Genomic DNA, 19051 nt, shown 5'->3' on the forward strand with positions numbered 1-19051 from the left:
ATTTGATACCTGTTTTGGATAATTATTAAAACCGGGCTTCTTATAAAACACTTTATACAAAAATAATGTAATAATATCCCGTCTTTCGATAAAACAGGTTTTATTGGTCTATAAAATGATTATCGTATCGAAAATTTTATGCCGGGACGTGTACGGGTCAAACCGTACTCTTGATTGAAAAAGTCAAAACATGGAAAATATCCGGAATAATCAGATTAGGTTAGGAAGGAGTTTTTTGAAGAGTTTCGGGTTGGAAAAACGCAAAAACCTTTGAAGTTGGACGAATCCCAGCTTTATAGAATAGTTTTATAATTATTCATAAAATAATTATTGAATCTATAAATCCTTATAAAGTCATACAACAATCCAAAAATTAGCAGGAAAATACAATAATTTTCTATATTTTATTCTGGACATATTAAAAATCAAAATACTTACACTTTTTTACATATAAACATCCAAATATCAATATCAGTCACCAGATAATTCACCAAAATTCACATAATAATCATATAATAATTATTTATTGATAAATATAATTACACGCGTTATCCTGGATGTTATAGTAAGAAGTGATGAGATCACTTTAAAAGAACAGAGAGACTTAATTGTTACTAGTGTTTTTGTTTCAGGCTCATCACAGGGTACTGGTCTTCCTGAGTCAAATCCTGATTTAAAACTCGAAGGCATAATTGAAGATCTAGTTCTTGATATTGCTGATGTTCCTAAAGAGTTTAGCAGTGATTCTGATGATGATGATGATGATGATGTTGATGATGATGATGATGATCCTCAGCTTAAAGCTGCTTTGGAAGGTTTTAAACATTCAAACTTTGGATCTTCATCTAGACATGCTACTCTAAATGCTCATAGGGCTCATGAATAGAATCAATCCTGGAGAATTGCCATTGAGAGAATTTCTTTTGAAGCTGTTCATACACTAGTGGATCATGCTATCAATTCCCTAGAAAATCTTGAGCTGATAAATGTTGTCAATGACACTACTGTGTTGGTTAAAGGGATTCACTCTTCTATCTCTTTCTTGAAAGATTCAAATGTTGATCTCAAAGAAGAGGTTGTTGACCTTTCTGTTACCATCACGGGTACAAACAAACACAATGGTCTAGTGAAGAGGATGCTCATCGTTGAATCTAATAGGAACTTGATGAATGAAAGGCTCACTGCTATTGAGGCCAATCAACAAGCTACAAATAAAAAACTGGATGTTATTTTCTCCTTATTACAGAGTCTTGATGCCAAAAAAGGGTATATAGTAGCTCAGACAAAATGTGCACCTGAATTAGTGTTGAGGAATGGTGATGCCAATCCTAATAATGATGGTGGAAATTAAGGCACGGGGACCTCAGATGTTGTGGTTGTACAATCTAGGGCCGGAATTTAAACTCAAACACAAACCATACAGTCAACTCATGTCTCCAAAGATGGTGCAATGACTGTTAGAACTGGAACAGTGACTAACTCTAAGATACTGATGAAAAAGCAGATTGTATCTGCAATTCCTGATGAAGATGAAGTGATATTGTTACCCTCTACCACAAGGATAAAAAAGTTGAAGAGTTGTTTGAAAGAAAAGCTCTTACATAATTGGCTGAAGAATTTCCTAATATGTCACAAGAAATGTTAAAAGAACAGGAGGAAATTCTAAGTCAATTGCAAGCTGAAATTCAAGGTCCATCTAGAGGAAGGGGAAGAAGTAGAAGACCTAGAAGTGGTATGAGAGGTAGTAGAGGAAGGACTCAACAGTCAAATCAAGCCATTGTTCCTTCTCAAAGAAGGACAAGGTCTAGTGGAGTCAGGATTGAAGAAATTCCTGAGAGAACTCAGTCTCAGGTTCTAAAAATTCTCATTGATCCTCAATTTCTCAATCCTGAACCTAGAAGAAATGCTATAAGGCTGATAAATCCTGATCTGGATATGTTAAGTGAAGAATCAAAAATGCCTTTGGTGAGAAGATCAAGGCAACTACAAATTGAAGCAGCTCCTGACAACACAAGATCAAATCCTGACACTGTCAATCCTGACAGTTTAGTTCCTGATCCTGATATAAGGTCAAATCCTGTAAATCCTGATGTTGTTAAAGATGGAGATAAAGAATGCTTTGAGCACTTGAATATTCAAATTCTGTATGTCTTCATTGATTCTCACAATGTTGAAGTTGATGAAGAGGAAAGAAGAGAAGAAGCCAGGATACGAAATACATTGAGCAAAGAAAATAATAAATTCAATAATATGCTTTGGAGAACTGGAATAGAGATATGGAGAATTTCATATCCTAAAGAGCTTGAAATGAGGGAAAAGAAAGGACCTACTTCCCTAACAGAAAACAAGATTATAAGTGAAAGAAAATTGATGAAGTGAAGTGTACTGGAAGCATGAACTTTATTCCTGGAGGAATAAGGGAGGAAAGACAAGCTAAACTTGTTGTGGATAAAAGAGATAGTATGCTTTCATGATTGAGGCAAGTACAAGCTCTCAGACTATCAGGGCCATACACAAGAGCTGGAATTGGGCATCATGAAGCTGAATTTATGAACTCAAGAATGGTAAATTTTACATTAGCTGATAGACCTTATCAGGAAAATACTGTTGATCATCTTAACAGGCTTGAAGCTATAAAAATTATCATTAACAAGCAGGATGGCTTAGAATAAAAGAAAAAGATAATGCTGATATTACAAGAAGATAAAGTCCAAGTACTTTCTTATGATGGGTTGATAATGATGTCAATTAAAAAACTGAAATATATTCATTATCTGCTAATGGTTGAAAATCAAGCATCTAAGAATTGGTCAGATTTAATCTTTTATGCCATCATTAGAAGGATCCTAGACAGAGGCTTTGAGTAATTTGGACATTATATTCCCATGTACATGAACAACAATCATCAAGAAGTGAATATGAGAAGGGGTACAACTGTCTTTGAAACTATACTTACTTCAAGGTAGTTAACTTTAAATCCGGATGGTCTGAGAACCTATTATGTACTACTTGATGAGCTGATGATTGAAAGGACTCCTATCGAAAATCTGAGAGCTTCCATATATCAGTTGTCTGAGAAAATAGATTATAAAAAAACTTGAAGAATAGGTTGAAGCAGCTTCTCAGAAAGAAGATTGATGAAAACGTCAAGACATTTGTACAGAGATAAAGGTTTATCAAGAACCATGAAATTATTATCAGTAACTGGGTATGCTCTACAACTTTCTACTCTAAAATTTGTCTTCCTATTTTTGGCATCAGACAGAGCACAAAATTTATGCATGTTCTACAAAGCATAAATTGGGGCAGATTGTTTGAAGAAACTGTCCAAGTCAGAATCAGGATTTGCTGGGAATCAGGATCTGTTAAGTCAATCAGGATTTGCTGGGAATCAGGATCTGTCAAGTCAATCAGGATTTACATGTCAGTCATGATTTACATATCAGTCAAGATTTTCATGCAGTCAAAATTTGCATCAGGGTGAAGACAATTAGGATATGACTAGATCATAGGATAAATCAGGATCTACTGATTTATAAAGTCCCAGCAATTGAGGAGTAATTTATTTTCGGTTCCTGATTTATAAGAATGAAGCTGTTAATTTAGATATGTATAAGAACATGATAAATATCATTGTAACATATCTTGTAATTGATAGAGATTGATAGACCAGCTATGTAGTATATAAACAAAAAATAGGTCACCATTATTGGTGTGCATTCCTCGAGTATCTTTGTAACCTAGCAGCTCTCAAGAACATCCGAATTTCTTGAGAGAGTTTTGTAACAGTTTATACCAGAATAATAAACTATTATTGATTATACTATTTTTACATCTCGATATCTAACTATTTAGATAATTGTATCCATCCCTCCTTAAATAAATATCTTATTACTGGGTAACACAAAATATTAAAAACACAATTCCGACTTGGAATTTCCAGATAACCCGATTGTATCTGATCACAAAATATTACATTTCCAAAAGTCGACCAATGATTCCTCACATCAACTTCTACCTAATCTGGCACCTGGAATCTAACAGTGTAGAAGGGATCGCTAGGGACACTCTTACGAGTGGTGCGCCTAAGTCTGGCCATCTTCTTGCTAAACTGCCAAGGTTAGATCAACACAACAATAAGAGCTAGAAGGCTCATCAAGGAAATAGTAAAATAGTTCTAGATATGAAATATGGCAGTAACTTAACAGTAATAAAATAGATCCCCATATAGGGTTTTAAGGGATCTAGGTTATGGTTTTGAATAGTTCAATATTTAAACGAGCAACCTTTTGTGAGTAGGTTTTATCTGAACTTTGGAAAGCATCAAACTTACTTGTTTTAAAACTTCAAGTCAAGATGCGATATAGAAATAGTGCTTAAAGCACGAATAAAACCTTTACTTCTTTTTTCATAAAATGAATATCTTGGATTGGAATTACCATTTTTTAAACATAATACAGGTGGTAAGCTTGTACTGACCTCCATTCTTGTCCTAAGGTAACTGAGGCGCTATATTGGCCTTTTAATATTGGACTAGCCCGACTAGCCTCTTATTTAGATGGAATATCCCCGCTAGCCTCTTACGCAAACATCCAATCTTTAGGAATTCAGTGAAAACCTTTATATTAGAAAACTCTTGTTTTCTAAACTTAATTCCATTTTTACACATTTACCGTCCTTTGAAATCATTTGGACTCAAGTCGAACATCATTCTTAGTTTCATTTCAGGAATTTAAACAAGAGTATAAGAAAAAGAATGCAAACTAGAGAACGATCAAGGTAAGCATATATATTAACAATGTATGTAAAATAAAACTATTTTGAAGAAGGGTGTTAACAAAGCATGCGTATTATTAATGTAGGGATCTAGGTCAACTTGGGTATCAACTCGGTAAAATGGATCATCAGGAAGTATGGGGTATAAAGATGCTCAGGTGAGAACATGATAAAAATATGAAACAAGGTATATATAGGTATTTGAAAGGAACAATCTAATAACATGGCCTATCAACAAGATCAAGTAACAATACAATTACAATCCTTCTTTTGATCATTCGATACCATAAACAACTTCTCTTATCGTTTCATTCTCATTTAACATTTATAGCAAATGGTAGGTATTGTGCAAGACATGAATGTGTTATAACAAGACTAAGTCACATTAACAACCCTAAGATTTAGCTGTATGATAGTCTAAATCTGTATTTTGTATACTTGAGTCTATAAAAAATTTAAATATCAGACTCTGTGAACAGTCTCAAGCCTAAGAATAAACTCTAGAAGAAGATCAACAAGAACATACCTCAGAGAAAAGGTGAAGAAACTTGGAATTGAATAAATATGTTTTAGGAAAAATGTTCTAAGTCAAGATATCTACAAGTCATAGATCAAGTCATATCTAGAAGTTATTCGAGAACTCCATAATGATTTATCGATAAGTCCAAAATGGCTTATACAGAAGTCTCGGAGATATCGACAAGTCAAATGAAGATATGAAGATTGGAGATATCGACAAGTCAAATTATCATTAGAGATCTCAGAGATATTTACAAGTCAAAATGTATATAGAGATCTCTGAGATATCGACAACTCATTTCTGCCTATAGAGAACTGAAAGATATCAATAAGGTAAAATGAAGATATGAAGATTAGAGATATCGACAAGTCAATTTCTCATTAGAGATCTTAGAGATGTCGACAAGTCAAAATACATATATAGATCTCAGAGATATCGACAAGTCATTTCTACATGTAGAGATTTGGAGACCTCGACAAGCCAAGTTCACGTATAGAGAACTCAGAGACCTCGATACACTAAAAGACAAATGCCTATCTGCGACCAAGTTTATCAACGACTGCAAAAGCAGTAACTATTGTTTTGGATCAGCGACGGGTTTTAGTGACCGCCGTTGAAGTCGTCGCTAATTTTAAGTTAGCGACCGCCGTTGGTCGCTAATCGGTAGAAAAATTTGTTTTCCACATGAAAAAATACGGGAAAATATTAGTGCTAGTTGATTAGCTACTGAATCTTATTTTGCGACCGACTGTAGTTGCAGAAAGTACAACATCAGCAATAAATGCCGCAACCGACATCCGTAGCTAAAACCAGCGACCGAATAATGTTGTTTCAGCGACCACAGTTGGTCGCAGATAGTTTAAAACAAATATGAAATTTTGGCGCATTTTTTTTAGCGACCAAAGAGCATTGGCGACCGACAACAATCACAGATACCAAAATATTAAAAATACCATTTTTTAACTATAAATATATTTTTATTCATATATTATTTTTTAAAATAATTATACTTAAAAAATTCTTCAAATTTATTTTAATTAAAAGGCAAAATTTATTTCTTTTAAATTTTGAAAAAGGTTTGACGTACTTCTTTTAGCGACCGAACTGCATTTGCAACTGAATGTAGTCACAGATACCAAATATTAAAATTATAATTTTAAACAATAAGTAGTATTTCATTTAAATATAATATTTTTAAATGAAATTATTATTAGAAATATTTATTAAATTTTTTTAATAAAAATAATAAATATTTTTCCTTTATATGTGGGAAAAAAGTTTGGCTTAATTTTGTTAGCGACCAAAGAGCATTTGTGACCGAATGCATTCAGAGATATCAAGTATTAAAAATATTATTTTTTTAATATAAAAATTATTTGTTAAAATATAATTTTCTAAATCATATTATTATTAAAAATATATTTTTAATTTTTTTTTTAAATTAAAATTTATTTCTTTTAAATTTTGGAAAACAAATATGGTGCGCTTTTGTTAACAACCAAAGATCATTTCTGACTAAATCCAGTCATACATACGAAAGTATTAAAAATATTATTTTATAACTATAAATTATATTATATTATTTATATTTATTTTTTTAAATAAAATTATTATAAAAAATATATTTTAAAATTTTTTTAGTAAAAAAATAAAAAAAATAGCGTAGTTTTGTAAACGACCAAAGAGTATATGCAACCAAATGGAGTCATAGATACCAAGTACTAAAAATATTAAAGTTATAATTGTAAATAGTATTTTAATTGAATTTATTTTTTCAAAAAAAAATTATTATTATTAAAAATATATCTTAGAATTAGTTCTTGATAAAAAAATTTAAAATTCATTTCATTTAAATTTGAAAATACAAATTTGGGACAATTTTGTTAGCGACCAAAAAACATTTGTGACTGAATGCATTCTTAGATACCAGGAATTAAAAATAATATAAAAATAAAATAATACTAAATTTTAAGTTGAAATTTAAGTTTTTATTAAAATATATATAAAAAAATTCAATAAATAATTAAAGTTTTTTTTGTGAATAATGATATATCTACATTATGATTATGAATATATATATAAATAAATATTAATAGTTCCAAAAATTTAAAGAAAATTATAAAAATATAAATTTCAGATAATATATAGAACAAATACTTTTAATTGGCCCAAAGCTGTTGTTCCCACTTCCAAAGGCCAATTCGAAACCCTTGCTCTCGATCATCTCAGCTGCTCCTACTTACAAACCCACCCAGGTAATACCGTTTCAAACTCTAACTCCAGGTTATCGTTCTTTCGATTTTCGCTTTTGTTTTGCAATCTTTTATTTAAGTGTCCCTCTCTGTGTCTATATATCTCTCTGTCTCTCTTTATATATTATCTATAATTTTGTATAATTAATATGTATTTATGTATATATTACAACCGATTTGATTACCAATTACAACCACTGTATGTGTAATATATGTGTATCTTGTGTTATACTTGATAATACTTGTAATATGCTTGTGTCAATTTCAAAATTTATATGATATGCTTGTGTTATACTTGTGTGTTTAATCTTCTCTGATTAGTTCAGGTATGTTGATCAGAATACAAGCTGGAATATCAAAGGAGAATAGTTTAATATTTAGTACTTTTTACTGTGTTATATATGTGACTCTGCTAATTTGCATACATTGACATTATTGTATTGAAGAGTACATTATGCTTCCCGAGGTGTCAGTTCTCTATTAAACAAACTGGAGATCTCAATATGAACCTCGAGTACAAAATGCAGACAAGTTAAAGATTCAAGATTATCAATCAACAAACGATCTAATCACTTAGATTGAAAAGTCTACAAAAGCAGCTTGAAGAGTACAAGATCAAGGGCCAAGATTAACTGACAAAGGAAGGTCACAGACCTACAAGATTTGCAAGGATTCACTAAGCCAGAAATGGAAAGCTTTAGTGTTAGGAATATGTTGTGAACTTGATGATAAGTTAAACAAATCACCTTAGTAGATTTAACTTAGTGAATTTTGTAGCACTCGACGAATGATCTAATATGGTCCCGAAGGATAAACCTTACAATCCCGACGGATGACAGATTAACATCCATCGAGTGAGTAGCTTATGTAATAATAAGAATTGTAGCACATTTCTGCAAACAACTTTGTGTAGATTCTATAGGAGTAAATGAGTCATGTTGACTACTAGTGGATATGCAGAATAGATTGATTAAATTGTAAATATGAGATGTCTTGTAATTCTATATAAGTGAAATGAAGTCAAGTGACAAATAGCTACCCGATGGATGATCAACAAAGCTACCTGGCGGATGATCAACAAAACTTCCCGACGGATGACAAACATGTGCCCGATGGATTATCAAATTCAAATATCTGTTGACAGTGACAACACAGTCACATGTGTTGGGTGTTTGTAAAAGGAATGTGGCAGCCGGTTAAGCAGGAATTTGAGAACAAAGAAGCATTACCATTTCCATGCAATTGTGAAGATATTCAAAGATGCTGGAATACAGTAGTGAAGTAGCATGGAGTTAGACTAGATATGTTTTGTTTTATTATCTTGTCTTATTGTCATGTAAACTTGGTGATATATAAATCAGGTGTAGCTAGTAGAACATTCAACTAAGCAAACACATTTTAAAGAGAGATAGAAAAAGATGTACTTATCAAGAATTTCTCTGTAGTTTGTTTGTTCTACTTGTAAAGCAGCTGTGAGCCATTTTAAGCTACACAGAGTTCTCATACTCATATATATATCTCTCATGGATACATTCAAATCCACCAGAAAGTTTTAAAGCCTGTGTTTTATTACTTAGTGTTTTGATTTCAATTATCTTTCAATTCCGCACCATAGCAAATTAAACACTGTTATATGTATTAAGTAAGAATTGTTTTAAAATCTGAAGAGAAGCCAGAATTATAATCACCCCCCCCCCGCCCTTCTGTAATTCTTGTTATATTGTTAGGGAATAACAATTGGTATTAGAGCAAGCTCTTGAAGTACAAAGAGTGTAAAGATCACAACTAACAGCAAGATGAACAAGAAGGATGTTGGAGTCAAAATTCCATTTATGGACAAAGATAATTATCACCACTGGAAGGTGAAAATTCACCTACATCTTCTTTCCCAAGATGAGGCCTTTGTGGATTGCATAGAGAGAGGTCCTCGTGTACCAATGAGAGCTGCAACTGACAATGAACCATCTGTTCCCAAACCTAGGCATGAATACATCCAACCTGCGACTAAATACATCCAACATGCGACTTTGCAAACATAACCTGTGACTAAGAAACTAAGGTGTAACACTTGAATTATTTTCTATTTTGATTCAACTGGCGACCATGCAAACACAACCTGCGACTTAGAATGTTGAATTTCATTTCTTTTTGTTTTGTACAACCTGCAACCAAGACTTGCATTCTTTTTCCTTCTGTGCTTGAACAAACAAAAGCAGCCAGCTAGGAGGAGGTGTGTTCCACGCGGGTGAAATAACATGCACGCACGCGCCTACTATACGCAATGAATTGAATAAGAGAATTGGCTGCCATTTTGTTTCAATTTCTTTGTATATTGCTGAGGGTCCCGCGCCTATGTAAACAATTAACAACCTGCCATTTTTCTGGTTTTTCTTGCAAACTGGTTGTCTGGTTCCTTTTTATTTATGTTGTTTACTTAATAAACAACACTCGTGGCTGCCATTTTGTGTTAACTAAATACAGTACTCTGTTTTGTTTTATTTAGTTAACTCGCATGCATCGAGGAATAGACCGGCTGGAATTTCAGGATAAATATAAATTAACATTTGATATTAACTAAATAAACAAAATGAGTTTGATTTCATTTATTTATTTGATTGAAAATCAAATATTAATTTATTCATTTAAAATCAATTGTTGATGTAAAATTAAATAAATAAATGAAATGGTTTTCATTTATTTATTTAATAAAAAATCAGCTATTGAATAAATAAATCTTGTAAATTCTCGAGCTATACTTATCTGTATCTCCAAGCCTTCTATCTTCAGGTTTTCGTACCTTAAAATATTTCCAGTCTTCTCGAGTGCCAAAACCACTTAACAGTATTTCTAAAAACAATACTCGATTTCCTTTCACAGATCACTGACGTCTAATGCAAGGGTATAGTTCGCAGACGACTAGTTTCGCTCTCAGGCCTTCATATTATACCTATACAAACCACAATTAAGTTTTCTACCAAATTTAACCAACTTCACTAGGAATCCTTGAGGTCTTCACGCTGATTCTGATAACTGCTTCGAATGACTCCAATATTATTGCTCCGATTCCTGAACATATTAATGAACTTTATACGGATCATTGTTGACCTCTTCTTCACTGCAGCTAACAAAACCTTTTGTGTATATGCCCAATAAATAATCTGTACTGATTCTAGTGGAACATAGATTATTTCAAAGTCTTTGTTCTATGTTGAGTTATCCAAACCAGTATTGTTGAGTTATACGTATAGCTTCAATCTTGCTCAACAATCTCCCCCTATTTGTCTGTTACACCTGACGGTCAAATAATAATGGAGAAGCCACCGTTTGGAGGATAACTCAACTAACCATAACCAAAAATCTTCAAACAGCTTTCAACTTCCAATCCTGGACTCGGAAATAATACTATCTTATATCTACCACATCTTCTATATGTATTCAACTTTAGCAGAGAACAAATTCTTCTATCCTTTGTGTAAAGTTGTAGATAGACACGTCTTCCAAATACTCTCTTCAATAATCTTCAGATCTTCCTATAAAGCACATAGAAAACATTTTGGAACTTAGAAAAAAAACCCAATAATCTCTTCCCCTAAGATGAAGATTCCCTCATTAGTATAATAAAGTTAGAAATCCCTCTTCTTAGTTTCAGGAAGCCTATTAGTCCATAATCTCTTTAAAATCTCTCCCCCTTAGTTGAGTAATCCTTCAAAATGTATTCAGCGTAGAACCTTAGGATCAACCAACCAAGTGAATAAATTATTTGGTAACCAATTCTCACAGTGCAAGTGTGTGAGTTCTGGTTAGTGATCTCCATTGTGTTTCACTCCACTCTACACTCAAGTGTTTGTCACTTAGTCTCACAGCGTGTCACTCACTCATAGCTCCAAACATCTAAGTGTACCTGCGAGAAAATCCTTTTCATAGAAAAGTTGCCTTCCACCATCAAGGATGGAAACTCTCAGCCAAGAGATTCAGAAATGTTCCTTCTACGAGGGGAAATTAGGATTCTTTGGTGTAACGAATGGGAATTTTCATGAATTAATTATTCTAGTATAGTGTAATTATTTGAATTATGTATTATTATGTGAGAATGGAAATATATAAATAAATAGTATATTCCAGTTTAACGTGTCAGCTAGTATAAAGAGAATGATTGTGAAGAGTAGTTGAAAACGCTCAGCGTCGGGCCGTTAGTCAGGACGCGACCCGTTACGCGAAGAATGAATATTAGTCAAAAGGAAAATTTTATGATTAAGTATATTTCATTACGATACGTGATATGTGAATCTATGTTGTTAACTATTAAGGTGCATGATTATGTGATTATATGCTTGTATGATATTATTTGGAATTTTAGAAAATAAGAAGTGCATTAATTGCTATTTATATAGGTTAAAAATGCATTTTTATTCTTTAAAAAAATAGTCTTTAAAATTATTTTTATTTATAAATTTTGAATTTGATTTTATAAATTCCTAAAAATTCTAAGCTATTTTATGATGTCACTCTTGTCATTTATAGATTTATGGTTTTATTTATAAAATGTATTCTTTATAATTAATTTGTTTTAAAAATTATGCGATTATCAAGTTCTCCTTGCATGCATTTCTTTTCCTAATACTCATTGGCGGCATTCATGTCATTTTTCACCCCACTAAATCTTTTCTGCCTAAACAAATTACCACTCTAGCCTTGCATGCATTTTGTGCTAGTAGTAGGAGAAGGATAGATTGATAAATTCCAAAATCCACTAACTTGTGCACATGGGAGAATCAAATAAAAAGCTTGTCATTTCACTCACCACTTCACTCATCTCATTTCTTCCCACTCTCTCCTTCCTCTCTCTCAGCTCTATCCCTCTCTTCTTTTCTCTCTCACCCGAACTCTCTTTCTCTTTCTCTATCCTACATACAACACCAAAATCTACTTAAAATTCAAAGATCTTGCCATTAATCTTTATCATTTTCAATTCTTTATCCATATACTCTTTGCATGTAAGCGTTTAAGGGAGTTTTTGCATCAGCATCTCTTGGTTATATCTAAGAAAATACAATTTCTAAGTTTATGACTTTAAGAGAGAGTATAGTACATAAGTTATATGATTTTCTTGGTTTATTTTGGAGATAGGTTCGACTTTTTCTATTAAAAAGGTGGGTTTTTATTTTGATTCAAAGTTTACAAAGGGTTTTGGTTTAAAGATTTGGTTTTTGGTTCGAATGAATGAGTTTTTCAAAAGGGTTTTAACGTTCGATTGATTTTGATGATATATATATAAACCTTTGTTTTTGAGTTGGTTTCCTTTCATGCATGTAAAGTCCTAAGTGTAATCAAGTTATATTTTGTTTGATTTGGAAAGAAGATGGGTTACATTATTAGATCATTGGTTTAATTAAGTTGGATTTGTGATTTAGAGTATTGCATGTTGAGTTGATTGATTGCATGTTGATTCTACAAGTTATTTTGTTGTTAATTGGGTTATTGTTTAATTTGGAAATAGAATTTAGTTTATATTGGATATGTGAGTAGATAAGTATGAATAAGTTAAATTTTGATTATTATAAGTGTGGATTTCATTCAATTTTCAAAAGAATAAATGACTGGATTTATGCATGTTAAGATTTTGTTCAAAAATAATGTTTTGGTTCGGTTTTTGATTTAAAAGAAATTATTTTAAGAAGTGTTCTTGTTTGTAATGGATTAAAATATGTTTAAATTATAAATAGAACCTTGCATGTCGATATTTGATATATTTGTGTTTTATTGAAAAAGCCGAATGGTATATGGTATTAAAAAGGATTGATTCAAGTTTTTTGGTCAATTTGATTTTAGAGTCTAACTATATGGTTTGTGTAAGATTGATTTGGTGTTTAAAAGATGTTTGGTTAGTTGCATGTCAAGTTAAGTGGTTGCATGTTGATTTCTTGGCTTGGTACCATTTGTTTTGGTTCAAATTTTATAGTTGAAAATGAAGGAATAGTTGTTTAGTTGTCGAGTTATTTAGATCGTGATTGTTTTGTTAAGATATAGATTTAAGTATACAAGTATATACTCGCTATGTGATTATGCTTGAATATACGAGTTAAGTATATAAGTATATACTACTAAGTACTATGTAAATATTCTGTGATTATACTCATGTATATAAGTTAAGCTTTAATGCCAGTTGGGATAATCGTTAGACGTTCAGGGAAGTCGAGTGCGAATAAGTATCTAATTAGGGATTATGTTTTGGATTGTAGATTCAGATAGCGGAGGAATTCAGGATTGTAGATTCAAATAGGTGAGGCATTCAGGCTAGAAAAGGGAAAAGAAACGTAGGTGGTAGTAGTTCAGCTTCAGTAGTTCAGTTTCAATTTAAGTAAAGCAGGAAAGCGATTTAAGGGAAGTAACTCTGCCTTGTCTTATGAATTGATATTGTTAATGCCATGATAAAGTAGTGATTTTTTTTTACTTGTGATAAACCTGTTATTGATTTCTGAGAAACCCTAATATTGATTCTTGTGATAACTTGTTATTGAATCATGTTCGACCGTTTACAACCGCTTAATTGATTAATACCCGATTACATTACCTATTTCCTTTGTCACCCTATGATCTCGTAAACCCTAAGAGAACTTTTTATGAATTCCCTTACGAAATATCTTGAGTAACCTGAATTCTTCATTAACTTGAATACCTTTGCCTTGATGATTAATTCTCATGAATACCTCGAACTTGATTTCTAGTATAGCTTCAATAATTCCCTATATTGACCATTGCTTAAAATTCGAATTCCTTGAACTACATTTATTTGATAACTATCCTTTATTTCAATATCCAAACTTTGCAGCTGGATGTACGCCATGTACTACACTTGATATCAGACACCCCTACCTTTGTTGATTATCATTAGAACTCTTTTTCAATACTTCGTCCCTAGTTGTTGAATCATTGATATTCATCCTTGATGACCACTCTAGTATGAGGATAGTTCTTCTTTTGATAAGAATCTCGTAATCCTAATCCTTTGATTGTTGATCGTAGTCTTATTGTTTGGAATCCCTTAAAGATTGATATGATTCTTTCATGCCTTAAGAACTTTTAAAATGTTATTCTTTCTGGCATCTAATTCTTATAAAAATGCAAAGTTTTTAAAAGTTGAATTGCCAAAGGGGTAAAATGTTTTCTTGAGAATTGCCAAAGAGGAAAAATGTTTTCTTAACTTAGTGGATTGGACCTAGACGCAAGTCCTTTTCACACTTATTGATAGGCTCATATATAGCCTAGGGATCCCATTATATTTTAGAACCCAGCGCGGTTCGGGATTACTTCATGACTGATCACCGGTTATAATCTGTAGCGTCATAAAATGATTTTGAGCAATGATTTGGTTAAAAAGTTTTGATTTGAATAATGATGCCATGATACTATATATCTTGTTCCATGATATTATTATGCTTTTATGATATGATTTCTGCTACTGAATTGCAATGAATGTCGGCTTTCACCCTATCTTGATCCTTGATTCTTGAAAGCCCCAAACCTTTTTTCATAACCTTTGTATAGCCAAAGATAGAAATCTGCCACCTAGGCATTTATAAGTAGAATGCCTCAGATTTTGCTATTGTTATTATTATTGCTTTATAGAACTGCTAGGTAGTTACTTGCTGAGCTTTTGTGCTTATTTATATTTGCTTTTCTCTAACCATGGCCAGAATTAGGCGTTCATCTTGCATGAGCGTTCTGGCAGTCCCTACCGTGTCATAGGTTTCCAGATGCCAGAGCAGGTAGCTGTGAGTGTGAGCATCCGTAGTAGATGGAAGGATTCTTTAAGTTAGTTCAGACACAATGGGTTATCTATCGGTTCCATTCAGGAATCGAATGAAATTGAATTCATTAATTTTTTGGGTTGTAACTTATTTATTTTGGTTGGTAGTTGTAATCTTGTCTCAAACTTAATCCTGTTTAGATCCTGTTAGTATTTAATCGGGGTTTATTATATCTGTTGATATCATTAGTTTACTGGTGTGTGAGTCCTCATTTCCTAACCCCGAGATTGAAGTCGTCACAGGTTTGGTATCAGAGCTATAGGATGTAGTCCCTGAGACAAGTTAGGATAAAGGGTATTTGGGAAAATTATATTACGAGAGTGTTCGACTCATATAGAGTTGAATTAGACTATTAGGTTTAGCCTAGTGAATAGGATAAGAGCGTGAATAGAGTTAGGGCTTTGAGTCAGTTGGAGGTTTATTTAATCCTAATATTATTTCGTGGCTGCTATTTTATGTATTCTCTCAGGACCCTAGTTCAGACGATAACGGTTTTAATTCAGTGTTTGGTTGATGTTGATACTTAGGTTGTTGTTAAATATCAAAAGTGGTATTAATATATAGATGATTGATGTTGAGTTCAGTCTGGGATGTTGTGAGCATCAAAGTTCGTATTGATATCTAATTTGATATGACATCAAAATGAGTATTAATATCAAGAGTTGAGAGCTTTGGTCGATAGATTAGCTCATGAGTCTAGGCAACAGACTTCAGTGTTGGACAACAAGTGGATAGTTCGTGTTAAGATGGTGGAGCAGTTTGCCGGAGTAGATTGGACGAGGGACCGTCCACTAGTGATGCAGATGCTGAGGCCTGGAGGGTTTATAAGACCATTCGTTGGATGTAGTCCGTATTGAGAGAGATCTTGGATAGTTAGATGTGATGACCATATAGGACCTTTAGTGGAGCAATAGTGGTCGATGTTGTTACATTATGTTTGGTTTTCTATGGTTGTAATCTGTAAAGGCTAGGTAGAAGTTGAGGGTAGGAAAGGGGATGTTTTCCAGTTTTTCCTCTATTTTATCCTGCTGTATCATTATACCTTATGCCCGAACTTATTGTACCTAAACCTCTTTATTATGCACTATTGAAGCCTTATACAAATCTTTCTCCTTGTAAACCCTGGAAATCTTTATCAACTCTTTTACATATCATGTTTCTAAATACCTTGTAAATCATATCTTGTACCATGTGAGGACCATAATCGAGGAGCGAATTATGTAGTAATAGGATTGCATGTGCAAGTGGGTAAAGCTTAAAACCTACAAATGGTTACAAAAAGAATCTTTATTGTTATATATGCCATGCTATCGTATTACTAAATAATTGCTCAATCAGGATTGTAAAGAATGGTCACCTCACCAAACCACCAATCAAAAACTCAAACCCAAGACCAAGAACTAAACCAAGATACTCCTATGATGAACCGACTTGTTCAACTTTTCCAACAACATGTAGCCCCTAAATTATGAAACTTCAAATATTTTCAGTCCGTGCATCCCCCATTGTTTGTAGGATTTCCAGAACTGATTAAAGCTCAGTCATGGTTGAGAGAAATGGAAAAGCATTTGAGTTAGTGGAAGTTAAGGATGAGAAAAAGGCGCAGTACGCTAGTTATTACCTTTAGGTTGAGGCAAGTTATAGGTAGAAATCTTCCAAGGCACTGCTTGAAGGAAAAGTTATAATCTGGGAGAAGTTTATGGAGATGTTTTAGAGAATTATTTTCCAAATTATATGCAAGACCAGTTGGAGATGAGGTTTATGAATCTGAGACAAGAAGATGTGATTTGTTTTAAGTACAATCAAGAAGGTCACTATTTGACGCAATGCCCAAGTAAAGCAGGGAAGCCGGAATTGACTTAATTTAAATATGGAAAGGTGGGCCATATGGCAAGAAACTATAAGGAGCCTGTTCAAAAGGCAAATGTGCTTAAGATTACTGGACCATCGCCCTCTGCAGCAACAGCAACTCAACCAAGGGCAAGAACGTTCAACATGACAATGAAATGTGCTGTGCAGAATGCGGATGTGGTGGCAAGTATGCTTGATATAAACTCAGTAGAAGTTAAAGTGTTAATAGATTCTGGAGCAAGTAGATCCTTAATTGCTGAAAGTGTTATTGCTAGATTAAAGTGTGTTACATCCCTCTCGAACCTAATTTGATTGGAGAAGTAGCGAATCAAGAAAGAGTTACTACCAAGAGAATATATCCCATTTGTGATAGGATTATAGAAGGTCGACACTTTTCAGCTGACTTAATTCTTTTTAAGTTAGGAGAATTTGATGTTCTATTTGGGATGGATTGGTTTTCAAACCACTATGGGCAAATCGAATGTAGAAGCAAGAAAGTGAAATTAGAGACCAAGGATGGTATTGAAGAGATATTCAAAGGAAAGAAGCAAGAGAAGAAGTTTCTAATGGCTATCCAAATGAAGAGACTGTTACGACATGGGTGTGAAGCGTGCTTAGCACATGTGAAGGATGTAGAAAAGGATTTCTTAAGGATAAAAGATATTCCAGTAGTTAAAGATTTTCCCGATGTGTATCCAGATGAATTACCTGGACTACCTCCAGATCAAGAGGTTGAGTTTACGACTGATTTGGCTCCTGGAACGAAATCAATATCGAAAGCTCCCTATCGAATGGCGCCTATCGAGATAAAAGAGTTAGCGACGTAGTTACAAGAATTGCTGGATAAAGGAGTTATTTGCCTGAGTGTATCCCTGAGGGGTGCACCAGTGCTATTTGTAAATAAGAAAGATGAAAGTATGAGGCTATGTATCAATTATTGCGAATGGAATGAGTTGAGGAATAAGAATATGTATTCTCTATCGTGAATCGATGACTTTCTTTGATACATGGGAAGGAGCTACTTATTTCTCAAAGATTGACTTAAGATCTGGGTATCATCAGCTGAAGATTAAGCGAATAATATACCCAAGACGGCATTTCGAATAAGATATGGACACTATGAGTTCTTGTGATGGCGTTTGGATTGACAAATGCGCTAGCTGCATTTATGGATCTCAGGAATAGAGTATTCAAGGAATATTTTGATAAGTTCATGATCGTATTATTTATTGACGATATCTTGATATACGCCAAGATAGAGGAAGAATACATGGAATATTATAGGATTTCTTTGGAGATTTTGAAGAAAGAGAAGTTATATGCAAAGTTTTCGAAGCGTGAGTTTTGGTTAAAGGAAGTTCAATTTCTTGGACATATAGTTAACAATAAAGGTGTTAAAATAGACCCAGCCAAAATAAAAGTTGTGACGAATTAGGATAGGCCTAAGAAGCCTATAGAATTCATACGCTCTCTTGGATTAGCAGGGTATTACAAGAGATTTGTACAAGATTCTTCTAAGATTGATGTCCCATTGACTAAGTTGACCAGGAAAAATGAAATGTTTGTTTGGACGGATAAGTGCGATGGAAGCTTTCAAAAGTTAAAGAAAAGGTTGGTAACCGCATCAGTGTAGGTTTCACCCGACGAAAAGGTAAGTTTGTGATCTACAGCGATCCTTCATATAAAGGGCTAGGTTGTGTGTTAATGCAACACGGGAAAGTGATAGTATCTGTGACAAGGAAATTAAAGCCACACGAGCAGAAATATCTTACGAATGATCTAGAATTAGCAGCAATTATATTGGAGGCCTTATTCGTATGGTGTAAAGTGTGAGATTTAAACGG

The sequence above is a fragment of the Apium graveolens genome, chromosome 9, assembly GCF_009905375.1.
Source record: "Apium graveolens cultivar Ventura chromosome 9, ASM990537v1, whole genome shotgun sequence".
Lineage (NCBI taxonomy): Eukaryota > Viridiplantae > Streptophyta > Magnoliopsida > Apiales > Apiaceae > Apium > Apium graveolens.